Raw genomic sequence first — 15,952 nt, 5'->3', positions numbered from 1 at the left:
TTTTATCATTTTTTATTTGGTTGATTTTTGTTTTGTTTTGGTTTTGGTTTTTTGGCAGTGCTGGTAATTGAACTCAGTGCCTTGTGCATGCTAAGCAAGCATTAAAGAAACTCTGGAAAGCTTCACTAATAGTAACAGAGTTTATGTATTAATAAACAAATGATTACTATGTATAAAATCCCCATTTTCTGCATAAAAAGGATACCACAAATCCGTACCTAATGTCTTGAACATCTTTTCATCACAGTACTTAGAAAGAGTCTTCATTCAGTTTTTTAAAAATATAGTACATAATATTTTATTGTACAAAATTACCATAATTTATTTAGCCTTTTTTTCAACTTGTAGAATTTTAGGTCACTTCAATTTTTTTTCCATTATAAATAATGCTACTTGGGGAAAATCTTGTACATATGTAACTTCCTATTTTTTTTCCAGTTGTAGCTGAACACAATGCCTTCATTTTATTCATTTTTTGAAAAATATTTTTTAATTGTAGATTGACACATTACTCTTTGTTTTATTTATTTATTTTTATGTAGTGCTCAGGATTGAACGCAGTGCTTCACACGTGCTAGGCCAGCGCTCTACGTTCGTTTTCATGTGTTGCTGAGGATCAAACCCAGTGTCTCACTAGGCAAGCACTAGGGCAAGCACTCTATCACTGAGCCACAACCCCAACCCCCTTTTAATTCTTGAAATGTATCAATATTAGTGAAAATATGTAGCTATCTGGAGTGCTGTTTGAAGCAATAATCAAAATTATCCTAATGGAATGAAAAGGGAAATAATGCATTGAACATTGAGTTGTTTTCAGGCAAATTAATTCACTTTAGAAAAATAAAACAAGCATAAAGCCTCATGGAAAACAATAGTAGTCTCTAGTCTGGTAATTATTTTGCTTTAGGTTGAATAAAACACCACTACTTCCCTGAAAGCCTGAGAGATCCAGCAGAAATGTGTCTGTTAAGTTACATGGTTAAATGATCCAAATATGGTTTTTAGATTTTGCGTTTTAAAATAAGACAAATGTGAAAGTATAGCACCACTACTGTTTAGCAACCCCAGTATACATCAGGCACAATATTATGATAAAAAAATTTAAAAAGCATCAAAGCTAATGTATCAATTTACATTATCCACCTGGAAAAGAAACTTGGTTCTGCTAAAGTTTCAATGTTGAGATTGGGATACACATTTTACAAAGAATCAAAAGGTAATTTAATCTAAAAAGATCTGATGGCATAAAGATGTTTTTTTCAAGGTTTTAACCTATAAAATGGGAAGGAGTCAATTTTATAACACTGTTCTCCAGGAAAAGAAAGACAAGAAAGTCTAACCTCCCTAGCAAGATAAGAAAACCGATTAGGAACCAGGTATCTTGAAAAACATGACCAATAGAGCAAGCTAAAACAATAGCCCTAGAAGAGGCTGAATAAAGCTCAGTATTGAGCTTTACAATAAATTATAATAATAATTGCCCTATACAATTAAAAGGGGATGAAGATACTTAGGACAAAAATTTTCATTCAATTTGGGGAGACAAAAATGTCTTCTGTTCTAGTCAGGTTCCCAAAGAAACAAACCAGCAGAATACTTGTAGATATACCTAAGAGGAGATACATCACAGGAATTGCTCAAGAGATTACAGGAGCAAAGAAGTCCTTCGATGTGTCATCTGCAAACTGGAAAACCACTAAAATTTATGGTATAACTCAGTCTAAGTCCAGAGAAGCCAACATATAAGTCCCAAGTCCAATTCCAAAGACTGAAGAACCAGGATAGTTTAAGATGAAAGGCCTGAGAACCAGGAGCTCCGATGGACAGGAATAGATGGATGTTCTGTCTCAAAGAAAAAGAATTCACTCTTTTCCCATCTTTTTGTTCTATTCCAGCCCTCAATGGATTGGATGATGCCTACCTACATTGGTGAGGGCAGAGTTTTATTCAATCTACCAATTCAAATGCCAGGCTCTTCTGGAAACACTGTCAGACAAACACCAGAAATACTGTTTTATTTTTTTATTTTATTTTTTTTTTTTGATGGTGCTGGGGATTGAACAGAAATACTGTTTTAATAGCTATCTGCGAATCCCTTCCTAGTCAAGTTGACACATAAAATTAACCCATCATATCTCCCTACTCATGACCTCACCCCTAGGAAGTATTGCATTTACATATTTCTAGATAAGGTTATCCATCCTTACTTAGGAAAAAAAAGGTTATCCATCCTATTGTCATATAGAAAAGATATGCATTTATTCAACAAGGCATCTCAGCAATCATTTTTATTAAATGTTAATAATATAAGGAATATATAAATATATTCCAATTTTTAAAGTTTTAGATAAAACTAACGTCCCTTTGGCCACTATTACCAACTCTATGAAATTCTTGAGTCCAAACACCACTATATTAATTCTCTCGTATAAGCAGAAGAGTAAATGGTTACCATTCTTGGCATAAGTCCTTGAGAGTTAAAAATTACTTGTAACCATAACTTATTATTATATAGGTTCTATTTTCACTGCCTTTTGAACACTTTCTAATTTAGCTGTCTACAAACTTTTACATTATAAACAAAGGTAAAAATAAGAAGAGAAGGTGTGTTTGCTAATGATTCTCACGTTTACCTCCTTGGTGTGGCCCAATACTACAGGCTGGATTCCTGAGGCCAGCAAGTTATATCTCCTAGACCATCAAAACTGAGTACTCAACTTCCTCAGCATTCATATAGCTGTGTGATTATGAGAGCCAGCACAAGAGAATTTATAACTATAAGGACATGCTAATAAAGACTACCCAAAGACAAAGGTAGATATTAGCTACTCCAATACTCAAAAAATACTCAAATAAGATTTATTTATTTATTTAATAAGATAATGAATACTCAAATAAGATTTAATTTGTTTAAGGGCTTCTGTTGTTTATGCCTTAAAGAGCCACAGAAGTCTCTCTACATTTGCACCAAGTGCTGGTAAGAAAAAGAGATATTATATTCTGCTCACCTTTCCTTCTTTTGTTAAGTTGCCAGTAAGAACACTTGCATGTTTCCCTATCGTTTCAAACTGATATCTAAACTAAAAAATGTAAGCCAAATGACTCACTGTTCTCTATATATTTTGAGGTTATGCTTCAGTATATATAATTTTTTCTTTTTTTTTTTCAGTGCTAAGGATCAAATCCAGAGCCTCATGCATGTACTCTACCCCTCCAACATGAGCTAAATCCCCAACCCAGCTATAAAATTTCTAATGACTTGAACATTATTATTTCTGAAAAGTCTCTCTCTCTCTCTCTCTCTCTCTCTCTATATATATATATATATATATATATATATATATATATATATATTTTTTGCCTTACAGTCTATTTTGATATTTGCAACACTGCATCAGTTTTCACTAGGTTAATGTTTGCACAGGTCTTTTGAAGTTCTTTTACTTTCAACTTTTCTGTACTTACATACCATATAAAGTGTTTGTCTTGAAAGCAGCATGTAGATGGATTTTGTTCTTCCCATGTGAAAATCTTTGTGTTTTATATGTAATGTCATTACCAATATGTTTAAGAATCATTCTTTCATCTTACTATTTTTCCCACCTATTCCGTACATAATTTTTCTTGACTTCTTTTAAGTTTTTAAATATAATTATCCCATTTCTCCACTTTGTTAGCTTTTTATAATCTTTTATTATTCTGCTAGTAGTTATACTGTAGGGGATGAACCCCACCTTACACAAATCTAATGTAAATTAGTATTTGTACAGTTCCTAAACAGTGAAAGGACCTTAAGAGTACCAACCTCTTTTAACTCTATTGTTGTGTATTTTAATTCTACATGAAATTAAACACAGTATGGAGCCAAATTCATTTACATTTACCCACTTATTTCTCCTTTCCATTAATCTTCATTCCTTCCTACATCCCCACACTCCCACTGGGTATCATTTTCCTTTTGCCTGAAGAACTCTGGTAATTTTTTTTTTTTTTTAAGTTCAGAGACCAGCAATAACAAATTCTCTCAGAAGTTGTCTGGTTCAAAATGTCTTTATTTTAATTTTTGAAGATAGAAAATTGTAAACAGGCACCTTGAAGATGTTATTCTATTCTCTTCTTGGTTTCCATTGTTTCTCTCAAGGCCTAATACACATCTTTAATGTGTATTTTATCTTTGGCTTCTTTGAGTTCTATTTGCTTTTAATTTTCATCCATTTTACTATAAGGCACCCAAGGATAGTTTTCTTTATATTTTCCCATTGGGGTTCAAAGTCCTTGAAACTGTGGCAATGTCCAACCAATTAGTTTTCCAGAATTAGATGGTTCTGGAAAACTCTTGGCATTTATCGCATCATAAATTCTAGTCTGTTGCTAAGCTACACCTCTGGGCTATGGATGTAGATCTGTAGTGGAGCACTTGCCAAGTATGTGGGAGGCCCTAGGTTCAATCAATCTGCAAAGCACAACCAAAAAGTTCCAAGAAAGATGGAGAAGACTTCTGATTGTGTTTCTTGACCTCATTTTTTAAAATGTGTGAAGAACCCAGGCACAGTGGTACATGCCCATAACCCTTAGGAGGCTAAGACAAGAAGATCACAAGTTTGAGACCAGCCTCAGCAACTTAGAGAGACCTTAAGCAACTTATTGAGGCTCTGTCTCAAAATAAAAATAAATAAATTTTTAAAAGGGCTGAGGTTATAGCTCAGTGGTAAAGCACCCCTGAGTTAAAGCCCCAACCAACCCTCCCCCAACACACACACACACACACACACACACACACACGAAAACTGAATATTTAGCCAAACCTTTGTTTTTCTGGGGTTTGTTTTTGTTGTTTTTTGACAGTACTGGGGATTGAATCCAAGGATGCTTTACCACTATATCCCCAGTCCTTTTTATTTTGAGATAGGGTATCACTAAGTTGCTCTGGCTGGTCTCAAACTTGTGACCCTCCTGCCTTAGCCTCCCAATCACTGGGGTTACAGGCATACACCACCACACCTAGCAACTAAAGTTATTTCTAAGTAAAATGTAATGGCTTTGTTCCTCCTGACTGATCAGAGTAAAATTCAAGAAGACAGATATGACTTAAATACAGAATTATTAAGCAAAAAAGAAGCAGCAAAACTAAAGATTTGAAAAAAAATTTCAGCCTATCCATATTGACAAAAAAGAGAAAGGCATTAAGGAGAAAATATTAATGGAAATCAGCATGGGTGTGAACCACAGATTTAATTAGCCAAGACAGCAAGAAAATTGCCAGTTTAAGCTTCAAGGAAGGAGTTGAAAGGAGGACTGTCAGATCTTTTAGATTTTTACAAGACAACCATAGAGCTATTTGATAAGAATGTGCACTATTATTCAAAATAAGGGAAGAATAACCCTGTAGGTGATTTGAAGATCATCAGGGTTGTATCCTTGGTTCCAAAAGAGAGGACTACTGACTGACTTTTAACAGGCTAGACAGTCTCTACCCAAAGCCACAAATAAGCCCACTCTGCAGAGCCCTAGGATTGCAACCCTTCTTGAGTAGAATTTTGAAGGCAAGACTTTTATCTAAGTAGATTTGGAAGGTGGGATCTTCTACTTTAATATGTTTAGGGTACAAAACTAACCCAAGAGGGTTATTCTCAAGCCTTAAGATCTCAAGGAGTTTGCCTTATAGTTTGGACTGGCTCCATTACCTCTTTCTTTTTTCTCTTTTCTGGAATGAAACTGCCTATCCTATGCCTATCCCCATTAGTGAATTTAGGAAGCATGTAACTTGTTTGGCTTCACAGGTTTGCAGCTGAAGAACAATTTGCCTCAGGATGAATCATATCTTGAGTCTCACTCATACCTGATTTAGATGATGTTTGGATGAGACTTTGGATTTTAGGGTTTACAACTGATGTTGGAACAAGATAAGATTTGAGGGCTGCCAGGATGCAATGAATGTATTTTGCATGTGAAAAGAACATGAATAGGGTTGGCTGGCCAGGGTGGAATACTGTAGGCTATATGTTTGTCACCCCTAAATTCATGTACTGAAATTCTAACCCCTAATATGATTGCATTAGGATGTAGGAACTTTGGTAGATGATTAAGTTATGAGGGCTTGAGCCTCACAGTAAAGAATTAGTATCTTAATAAAAGAAAACCAGAAAAAAAAATTAAAAACATAAAGAGAACCAGAAGAGATCCTTTGTTTCTGCTGCCATGCAAAGTCTCATGAGAAGAGATCATCTATGAATTAGAAAGTAAACTTTCATCAGATATCAAGTCTCCTGGTATTTTAACCTTGGACTTCCCAGTCTCCAGAAGTGTAAGAAATAAATACTGTTTATAAGTCAACTGATACATGGAAAACTGTTATAGCAGCCCAAAGAGACTAAGACATAACTATATAGTATTATATTAACAAGCTATACATTCTAAGAGAATCTAAAAATGGGGTATCTTAATAGCTTATTCCAAAACAAATTATGTTCCAATTTGACATAATTTGTTCTTTTTTTTTTTTTTAAACAAATCTTTGGTAGGAACTTAAATTCAGTCCTAAATGCACATAAAACTTACTTCATTTTACATTTTAATGAATATAAGCATGAGTCTGTAAAGTAGATTTTCTGCAAATATGCATGAACTTAAATTTCTACTAAATATATGAATTCATAGTATATTTAATACAATATTTTTTGTTTTATATTTAAATTCATTTATATTTTTTAAACTATAAGAAATACCTTTTTTTCCTAGTGGAAATAGAGCACCATATTATTCCTGAGTATATTTCAAGAAACACCATACATCAATTATGTGGAATAACAAGTAATAGTACCACAACACCATGCTACTTTTTTTTTTTCAATGTCAGGTACCTGGTTAGTAAAAGCACATCACTTGCTTTCAGTGACTAAAGCTAATAGATTTGTTCGTCTTCCACACATTGTAGCCATTCAATATTTCTTGATAGGAAAGCCAACTAAGCAACAGAACAATGTAAGTATGGGTTTATAGAAGACTGATGATTCATGGGGAGAGATCTAAGACGAGACATTTTTAATTTCAAAAATAACAAAGAGTGCAATTACAAGGATATTCAGTTTAACCTGTGAAGTTTAGAACTGAAGTTAAATCCCTAAAAAGGATATGCCATAAAATTAAATACGAAACTCTGGCTTTGAAGCCATTTGCTGAGTTAGAAGCCTGGTCTTCCCTCTTAATTCTGAGAAACTAAACAAATTATTCTCTGTCCCTCAGTTTCTTCATCTATAAATGAAACTAACAATGAAACCCTCTTCCTGAGTTTTATTGTAGGGCTAAAATAATACATATAAAGGACTCAGAAAAATATTCCACGAGTAAAAGCTGTTAATAATAGCTAATAATCCAGATTAGCTGGGATGACAATATAAATTACAAATACATTCATTGGTCTGTAAAATCTGATTCCAAAAATAGCCAGTCACCCTAGAAAGACCCGTAGTCAACCCTCAAACATAGGGAAAGGGGAGACAATTTTGCAAAGATAAATTTTTTCCGTCTTCAAATTAAAAAATGCACAGCTGGATATGGTCATGCATGCCTATAATCCCAGCTACTCAGGAGGCTGAGGCAGGAGGATTACAAGTTCCAGGCCAGCCTGGGCAACTTAATTAGACACTGTCTCAAAATAAAGAAGGGCTAGATCAATCCCAACTACCCCCCCACACACACACACACAGTTTCTAACTCAGCATATGGCTTCAAAGCTAGAGTTTCTTCATTATTGACAAAATGGTTTATAAAGTTTTCTACCTTCTGAATTACAAGACTGTAGGATTTATGTTTTAATGGAAATAACTGAAATGTATCTTTAGATATCATAATCATTATAGTAGCCTATATGTAGAACAAAATAGCCCCCAAGTTAAAAGAGAGAGAGAGAGAGAGAAAGGCGCCAAGCACAGTGGCATTGAGCTTCTGATCCTAGCTACTCAGGAAGCTGAAGCAGAAGGATCATAAGTTAGAGGCCAGCCTAAGCAATTTAAGGAGACCATGACTCAAAATAAAAAGCACTGAGGATGTAGCTCATTGGTAAAGCATTGCTGGGTTCAATCCCCAATACTGAAAAAAAACACAAAAAAGTATTTAAAAACTAGAAAAGTCTAACTTATAAAGTATCATTGGGCAAAATAATTTTCTATATAAAAGTACATTTCCCTGAAAACTATACCTTATCCCCCCTGAAGTGCTAAGATGTTTTCTTAAATATTTATTTAAATATTTATTTAAAAATTTAAATATTTATTTATGCCTATAATCCCAGCTACTCAGGAGGCTGAGGCAGGAGGATTGCAGGTTCAAAGCCAGCCTTAGCAATGGCAAGGCACTAAGCAACTCAGTGAGACCCTAAAATACAAAATAGGGTTGGGGATGTGGCTCAGTGGTTAAGTGCCCCTAAGTTCAATCCCTGGTACTCCCCCCAAAAAAACCAACAACAAAAAATAGTGCTCAATGTTATCTACTGTGATGTGCCTTACAGACAAAATGTATGTTGGATAAGCTTCATTTGGGTATTAGTTAGGTTGTTGGTCATCAGTTCATACTGTCCCTCAATATTAAATGCCAGCATAGTAAAAATAATCAATTTTTATTCATGACTCAAGTTCATCACCATGAAGATAATCTTGTGCTTTGAAAAGGGGCATAAGAATGCTTCTAGGTTGGAGATGACTGATTCCTAGGCAAATGGACTCAAGTTCCCAGCCAGTGACAAACCTGATAACCAAGTCAGTTAAGCAATGTTTTGCCCTCAATAACCCTTACTGGGCAAGATTAATTAAAATCAGGTTATGTACACATACAATTGACCCTTATTATTCACAGATTCTTACTTGTGAATTTCTCTACTTGACAAAATTTATTTGCAATCCCCAAATCAATACTAGCTACAGGGGCTGGAGATGTGGCTCAAGCGATAGCACGCTCGCCTGGCATGCGCGGGTGCTGGGTTCAATCCTCAGCACCTCATAAAAAATAAAATAAAGATGTTGTGTCCACCAAAAACTGAAAAATAAATATTAAAAAAAAATACTAGCTACGCTTTGGCAGACATTCATGGATACACACAGAATACTGAAAAATTTGAGCCACCTGATGTACATGTTCCCAAATGAGTCAAATAAGGCAATGCTCTTCCAAATGAGTGTCCAATCTGCAAACAAGTACCCATTTTCCAGTCAATTTAGTGGCATACATTCTGCATTTTAATGCTTTTTGTTGATTTTGCACTGCTTAAAATGACATTAAGCCAGGCATGGTGGAGTACACCTGTAATCCTAGCAGCTCAGGAGTTGGAGGCAGGAGGATCAAAAGTTCAAAGCCAGTCTCAGCAACTCAGTGAGACCCTAAGCAACTCAGTGAGACCCTGTCTGTAAATAAAATACAAAAAAGGACAGGGGGAGGCTGGGGTTGTGGCTCAGTGGTAGAGCGCTTGCCTAGCACATACGAAGCCCTGGGTTCAATCCTTGGCACCACATAAAAATAAATAAATAAAAAATAACAAATTTTAAAATTTTTAAAAAAAGATCTTTTGAAAAAAAAAGGTGGGGGTGTGGATATGGCTCAGTGGTTAAGTGTCCCCAAGTTAGTTTAATCCCTGGTACAAAAAAAATACAAAATAAAAATAAAATATCAAAACATATTGCTCAGCTGGGCACAGTGCCACACTTATAATCCCAGAGGCTCAGGAGGCTGAGGCAGGAGGATTGCAGGTTCAAAGCCAGCCTTAGCAATGGCAAGGCACTAAGCAACTCAGTGAGACCCTAAAATACAAAATAGGGTTGGGGATGTGGCTCAGTGGTTAAGTGCCCCTAAGTTCAATCCCTGGTACTCCCCCCAAAAAAACCAACAACAAAAAATAGTGCTCAATGTTATCTACTGTGATGTGCCTTACAGACAAAATGTATGTTGGATAAGCTTCATTTGGGTATTAGTTAGGTTGTTGGTCATCAGTTCAATAATCATCATCAAATCAATAATAAATATTAAATATCTTTAAATAAAAACAGACATAAAGCAGGATATGATGGCACACACCTATGACCTCAGCTACTCCGGATGCTGAACAAGGAGGATCACAAGTTCAAGCACAGGGGCTGGGGATATAGCTCAGTTGGTAGAGTGCTTGAGTTCGATCCCCAGCACCAAAAAAAACAAAACAAAACAAACAAACAAAAAAAAACAAGTTCAAGCACAGCCTGGGCAACTTAACAAGACCCTATCTTCAAATAGATAAATAAATAAGGGGTTATGGACATAGCTCAGAGGTAGAGCACATAACTTGAGATCCTGGGTTCAAGTCCCCCACTAAAAAAACAAACACACATAACACAAGTTCATATGTTGAATGGTTGACCAAAATGTGATTGGCAGCTGGCAAAAATGTAAGCCTGTGTTTCTCATAGGAACAATGGTTCAATACTCACCACATCTGGAATTTGTGGTGACTTTTTAGAATATAACTACTCGGATAATAAGCACCAATTATACATACAAATACATGTACATATATACATATATATGCATATATTATATACATGTATATAATTGTGTGTGTGTAATAGTGAAAAATTTGATGATTACTACAAGGATTTGTGCCACTGCTGAGAAGTTATTACATTTACCAAGAATCCTCTTAAACACAGCTAGCCCTCATAATAATTTGAATGGGATTATTTTAAGATGTTCACTAAGATTTTTAAAATCCAGTAATATAAAGGAAGGAATAAATATAAAAAGCAACCTTATAAGTGACCCATACAGTCATCTTATCATAAAAATTTTCCACTCTTTCTGAGGTAAAAAAACCAAATTTTTGCTATTGATGCCACAGGAAACACTGGAGAAGTTGGGCATAATGATTCATGACTATAAACCCAGAGACTCAGGAGGCTGCAGCAGGAGGATCCCAACTTTGAGGACAACCTCAGAAATGTAGTAAGACCCTTTCTCAAAATAATATAAAAAAGGTTGGGGATGTAGCTCAGTGGTAGAGTGCCCCTTGGTTCAATCTCTAGTACCACCCCAAAAAATAATAATAATAATTTAAAAATTAATTAATTAAAAATTCCTGCGGAAAACAACTGGAGTTCAGGAATAAACAAATTGTGACCAGAAAAAATAATGAAATTACAATATTATGGTGAAAGTTGGCCTGCCTTTAAAGTATCTCTGCCTAAAAATACAAGAATCCTAGCAGGGAACAGTGGCACATGCCTGTAACCCCAGCAACTTAGAGAGGGTGAGGCTGAAAGAGCCCAGCAAATTAGTGAGACATTATGCAACTTAATGAAACCCCGTCTCAAAATTAAAAAATAAAAGGGCCAGCCGATATAGCTCATTGGTAAAGCCCCCACCCCGCCCCCAGGGTTAAATCCCCAGTGTGTGAGAGAGAGAGACAAATACAGAAATAAGTAGCATGCTTGTTAAACAACACTCTGAGAAACCTCATTACTCTGAGTCACATCATATGACTAGATCAAGCATTGTTTCTACCCAACTGTACCAAGGAGACTGGAGCTCAGATTAGAGTCAAGAGAAGTGAGAAACTCTAATGCATAAAAAAAAAAATGGAACAAGCTGAGAGGAGCAAAGAGAAAAGGATGGAGCACTCAGCACCTGGGCTAGGACCTGAGGAAAGAGTAAAGTGAACAAGAGGGAAGTGCAAAAAATAAATAAATAAATAAAAATAGATGAGAAGATGTCAAAGAAAGTAAATCCTCTCATACCAACCACTTCCTTCCTGGTCCACAGGGCCTGGGGCCTGGCATTTCTGTTCCTTTCTGATGCCCTTGAGGAGTAAGAGTTTTCCAGTGGCTTTATAGGCAAGTACTAAAATAATGCTAGTACCACTTAAGTCACTCATCACTAAAACATACATTTCTTGTCATCAGTGCCATAGCAAGAAAGACAAGAAGACTAAAATCAATTCTAAAATCATATGCATAACGCATCTTACCATCTTAATGATTGGGAGACATCTTCAACACTTCAAAAGTGGAGGAAGAGCAGATGGTGAGTACTATTTAATGAATGAGATCTATTTCAGTGAATTCTGTCTGTGATTATGAGGAGTCATTCACTTAATTACTAAACAAAGAGACTCTATTACCAAATTAATAAAGACAATTTTCTCCTCAAACTATTTCTGAATATATCATGGGATTTATATCTTTGCTAGTGAGTTTCTGGGCTTTTTAAATTCAAATACATTACCCTAATTGAGCTTATCGTCTCCTCAGTCTTCAAAATGCATTTTAACTTGAAGAGCTTTGATGATCCATTTAAAATCTCCAGCCTAAAGCAATTTTTTTCATGGATGTCTGTGTGGATATATGGCTATACTCTGGGCATTACAAAGAAAATAAGTGATAAAAACATATCAATGATGTGGGCATTTACACAGCTACTTAAAAGGCCATGTACCATCTCTCCTCACTTCCTTGCCTTTCACTCTTCCCACCATCCACCATCCCTGTCCATCAGCCCATATCCCACATACTCAATTCTTCAAGTCTCGAGTCATCCATTACTTACTCAGGGATATCTTTCACCCCAACCTTACCAGTCAGGCCTATCACCATCTATCCAAGTTGGCAACCTATGCTGTGTTCACAAATTCTGATTATTCCAATAACTTAAGAAAACGGTAAAAGAAAGCATGCAAACACATAGAAGTACCTTTTTAAAATCTAGGGACAGCTCTGTGACCTTAGGGGTCCATGGAAAGAAAGAGAGCCACTAGGATTCTTTATTCTTATATAAGGGACACACAAGGGGAGGTTCCATGGGACATTCTATCCCAAAAAGGGCAAAGGGGTAGGATTACCAAGGAACAGATGGGTGTAACTCAACCCCACCGGGTGAAGTCCACTCTTGGAGCCACACCTCACTATTCGAGCTAGGGTAAAAGTCCAATGTATTGTGGGGTGCAATAACTGTTCAGTACCCCTTTACTCAGGACTTAAAGGTGTGTACATAGCTCCTGTCCATAGTGGCTTTCAACACAGGCCCACAGTACCCACACTTTTCTTCAGAAGCTTAAGTCTATACTAACAAAACTGTGATTAGGTAATTAATGATTTTGCTCACATTCAAGCCTACAATCCTGGAAGCTCAAGTTTTATTCACCCAGCAGCCCTCTGTACTGAATGCAGGTGTTGACACACAGTAAGCACTCCATATCTTTTAAATTGATAAGTACTTACTGAATATTTTTGAATATTCAAAAATATTCAAAATGCACACAGGAACACAGCAAATGAGCAAAACAGACAGAAAGCCCAGGCCCTGTCTTCTCACACCTTATCCTTCAGAAAGAGAACAGACAAAAAACTAACATGTAATTACAACTCTGAGGAAAAATTTCACTATCATTCTTACTTATTCCTGAACATAAATAAAAAATTATTGTTTTTCTTGGAGTTTTATTTATTTGGTACATCATTTATCCCTCCTACTTTCTGTTCCTCATATTAATAAATTCCAACTTGCCAAAACAAAGCCAGACACATTCAAGCTGTTGGAGAGAGACTATGTGATAATCTGGCTTGAAAGCCCACCGGCCAGCAAATGTCTGAAAAAGCCTTACAACCTAAAAAACAGGTCAAGAGTTCTAAACAATATTTTCTTGGTACTATGGTTAATAATAGAACAATTATTTTGGTAGAGTTTGCTTAAATGAGTGGGCAATTATCAGCCCATGGTTGAGATAACACAAGGAAAACTACTTTAAAAATTCTTCCAACATATATATTTTTAAAGGGGTATACAGATTATGAAATCTAGCTTCCACTAATGCTACTAATATTTTTACTACTAAAAGCATTACTTTTCACAATTTTTACTGACTCATTATCATAACAGTTTCAGCATGTATTAACATTAGAAAAATAGTCTAAGTTTAAATTTTTTTCAAAATTGTATATATAGAACTTAGGTGGTTCTCTAATCAAGTATCTGACATGTCTTAGGATCTTAAAAGAAAAATGTTCATATCAGTATACACTGCTTTCTATGACCAAGAACTCAGTGTGTTTCATTAAATCCTCACAATAATATTGTCAAGGAAATATCATCTTGGGGTTTAGATGAAGCACTCAGACCCAAGGATATCATGGGATCTTTCAGGATTAATCCACCTCTGCAGTGGGTGCCTGGTTAATGACATTTGGAAAATGGCCTATCACACTGTGAATGAAATAAAGGTAAGAAACAGGAATCAGCAGTATTAGAACAGAGGGTATTCTCTTTGAAACACTTTGTAGTAAACATTTCAATAGATATTAGGTTCCTATTATGGTCTGAATCATCAACATTTATAAGTTGAAATTCTAATCCCCAGTTCCACAAAATGTGGCTGTATTTGGAGCTAAGGTTTTAAAAGGGTAATTATGTTAAAATGAGATCATTAGGGTGGACTCTAATCCAATACAGGGAGTGTGATTCATTATAATATGAGGAAATTTAGACACAGTTACAGAGGAAGACTGGAAGAATACAGCCACCTGCAAGCCAAGGAGAGAGGACTCTAAAGAAACCAACCCTGCTCACACCTTGATTTCCTCCACTTCTGACCTCTGAAATTTAAAAAAATAAAAATCTATTGTTTAAGCCACCCAGTCTGTGACACTCTGCTCTGGCAGCCCTAGCAAACTAATACCATTCCTAAGTCACGAGAGCCTGCTACATTCCTCAGAGCTGACAATCAGAAACAGTGGCATAGCTCACCCACGCCATTTTAAGACTGTCAATGACATTTGTTCAAATAAATTCATGTTCCCATCACCCTAGGCAAGAACAAAAATTTGTGCATTAATATGTAGAGAATCAGTAGGAGGGAAACAGGAGTGAAAGAGAGTTTAAGCACAGGCATTTTATTCCCTTTCTCCTCTCCCCCCCCACAAAGATAAGATGTTCCCATGGGTAAATGCCCCCAAAGTGATTTGCTCAGTTCTGAAACACAGCTCCTTCTGGCCAGTCTAACTCTCAGCAAAAGTGTTAGTAGGGCACATGGAGAGGATGGGATGATCCTTGAAAATAAGAATGGCAGGGAAAACAAGAAGAGAAAGACTCAAGGCTCAAGGGCAAGAAGCTGGGGGCGGAATGACACAGAGAGGGCCGCAGAGGAAAAGAAAGAACAACAGAGGGCCCTGAAAAGATTTTTTGCTTCCTGTTGGCTCCCTTTCTTCAGAAACAAACCTGTTAAGTGATGGGACAAGGTCGGGGGCAAGGGTGAGATCTGAGGATTGGGTTAGAAATTTAAAGATTTTCCATGCCTTTCTTTCCTTTTCTATATTTTCTTTCTGTAGTTCGCTCTACTCCCCTCCCCTCCCTCTTCCAAAACATCCCCCACAGGTACTTTCACTGCTTGTCAACCTTCTATTCTGGGACAAAAGAAAAGCAAGGAAACAAGGAGGAAAAGGACATATAAACAGGTTGACCACAGATGCCGGGACATTCACTGCATCACAAATTTGGCAGTCATTAATTTATATTTGTACTCTGCTGATAGGAGACTTCTTTGGGGTTGTCTGTCAAGTCCAAACCCTCCTGCTCTGACTGCTACTCCCACCTCAGGGGAGTGGGCCTATGAAGCACTTGAGGTGACCAGGAAAAGCCTTTGGAAAAGCTAGGCCAATAACTCTCTTTTCCAGGAGTCTGAATCAAACTCACTATTCAATTCTTTTTGATTGCTGGTCAGTCTCCACTGATTACAGATGTTGATTTGAGGAACAAAGGTGCCATTCCATTAAAGAAAAATTTTTTTTTCCTATATGCACAAAAACAGAAAAAGCCCAAAAAAGAAAAGAACGATGAGGCTGGGGCTCAATGTGAGGCACTGGCTTCAATTCTCAACACCACATACACATAAGTAAAAAATAAATAAAATAAAATAAAGGTCAACAACTAAAAAAATATATTTAAA

At 36.2% G+C, this 15,952-nt stretch overlaps 1 protein-coding gene across 7 annotated transcripts in view; it reads right to left on the bottom strand.

Moving 5' to 3' along the window:
• The window catches only part of Inpp5f (inositol polyphosphate-5-phosphatase F), an 87,059-nt gene that overhangs the window by 41,670 nt on the left and 29,437 nt on the right, over positions 1-15,952 (bottom strand). The gene's annotated exons all lie outside the window — the stretch shown is intronic.

The sequence above is a fragment of the Marmota monax genome, unplaced genomic scaffold (assembly GCF_021218885.2).
Source record: "Marmota monax isolate L192 unplaced genomic scaffold, Marmota_monax_Labrador192_F-V1.1 WCK01_AAM20220418_F8-fsc00004, whole genome shotgun sequence".
Lineage (NCBI taxonomy): Eukaryota > Metazoa > Chordata > Mammalia > Rodentia > Sciuridae > Marmota > Marmota monax.
This window is presented reverse-complemented; position numbering and strand designations above follow the sequence as displayed.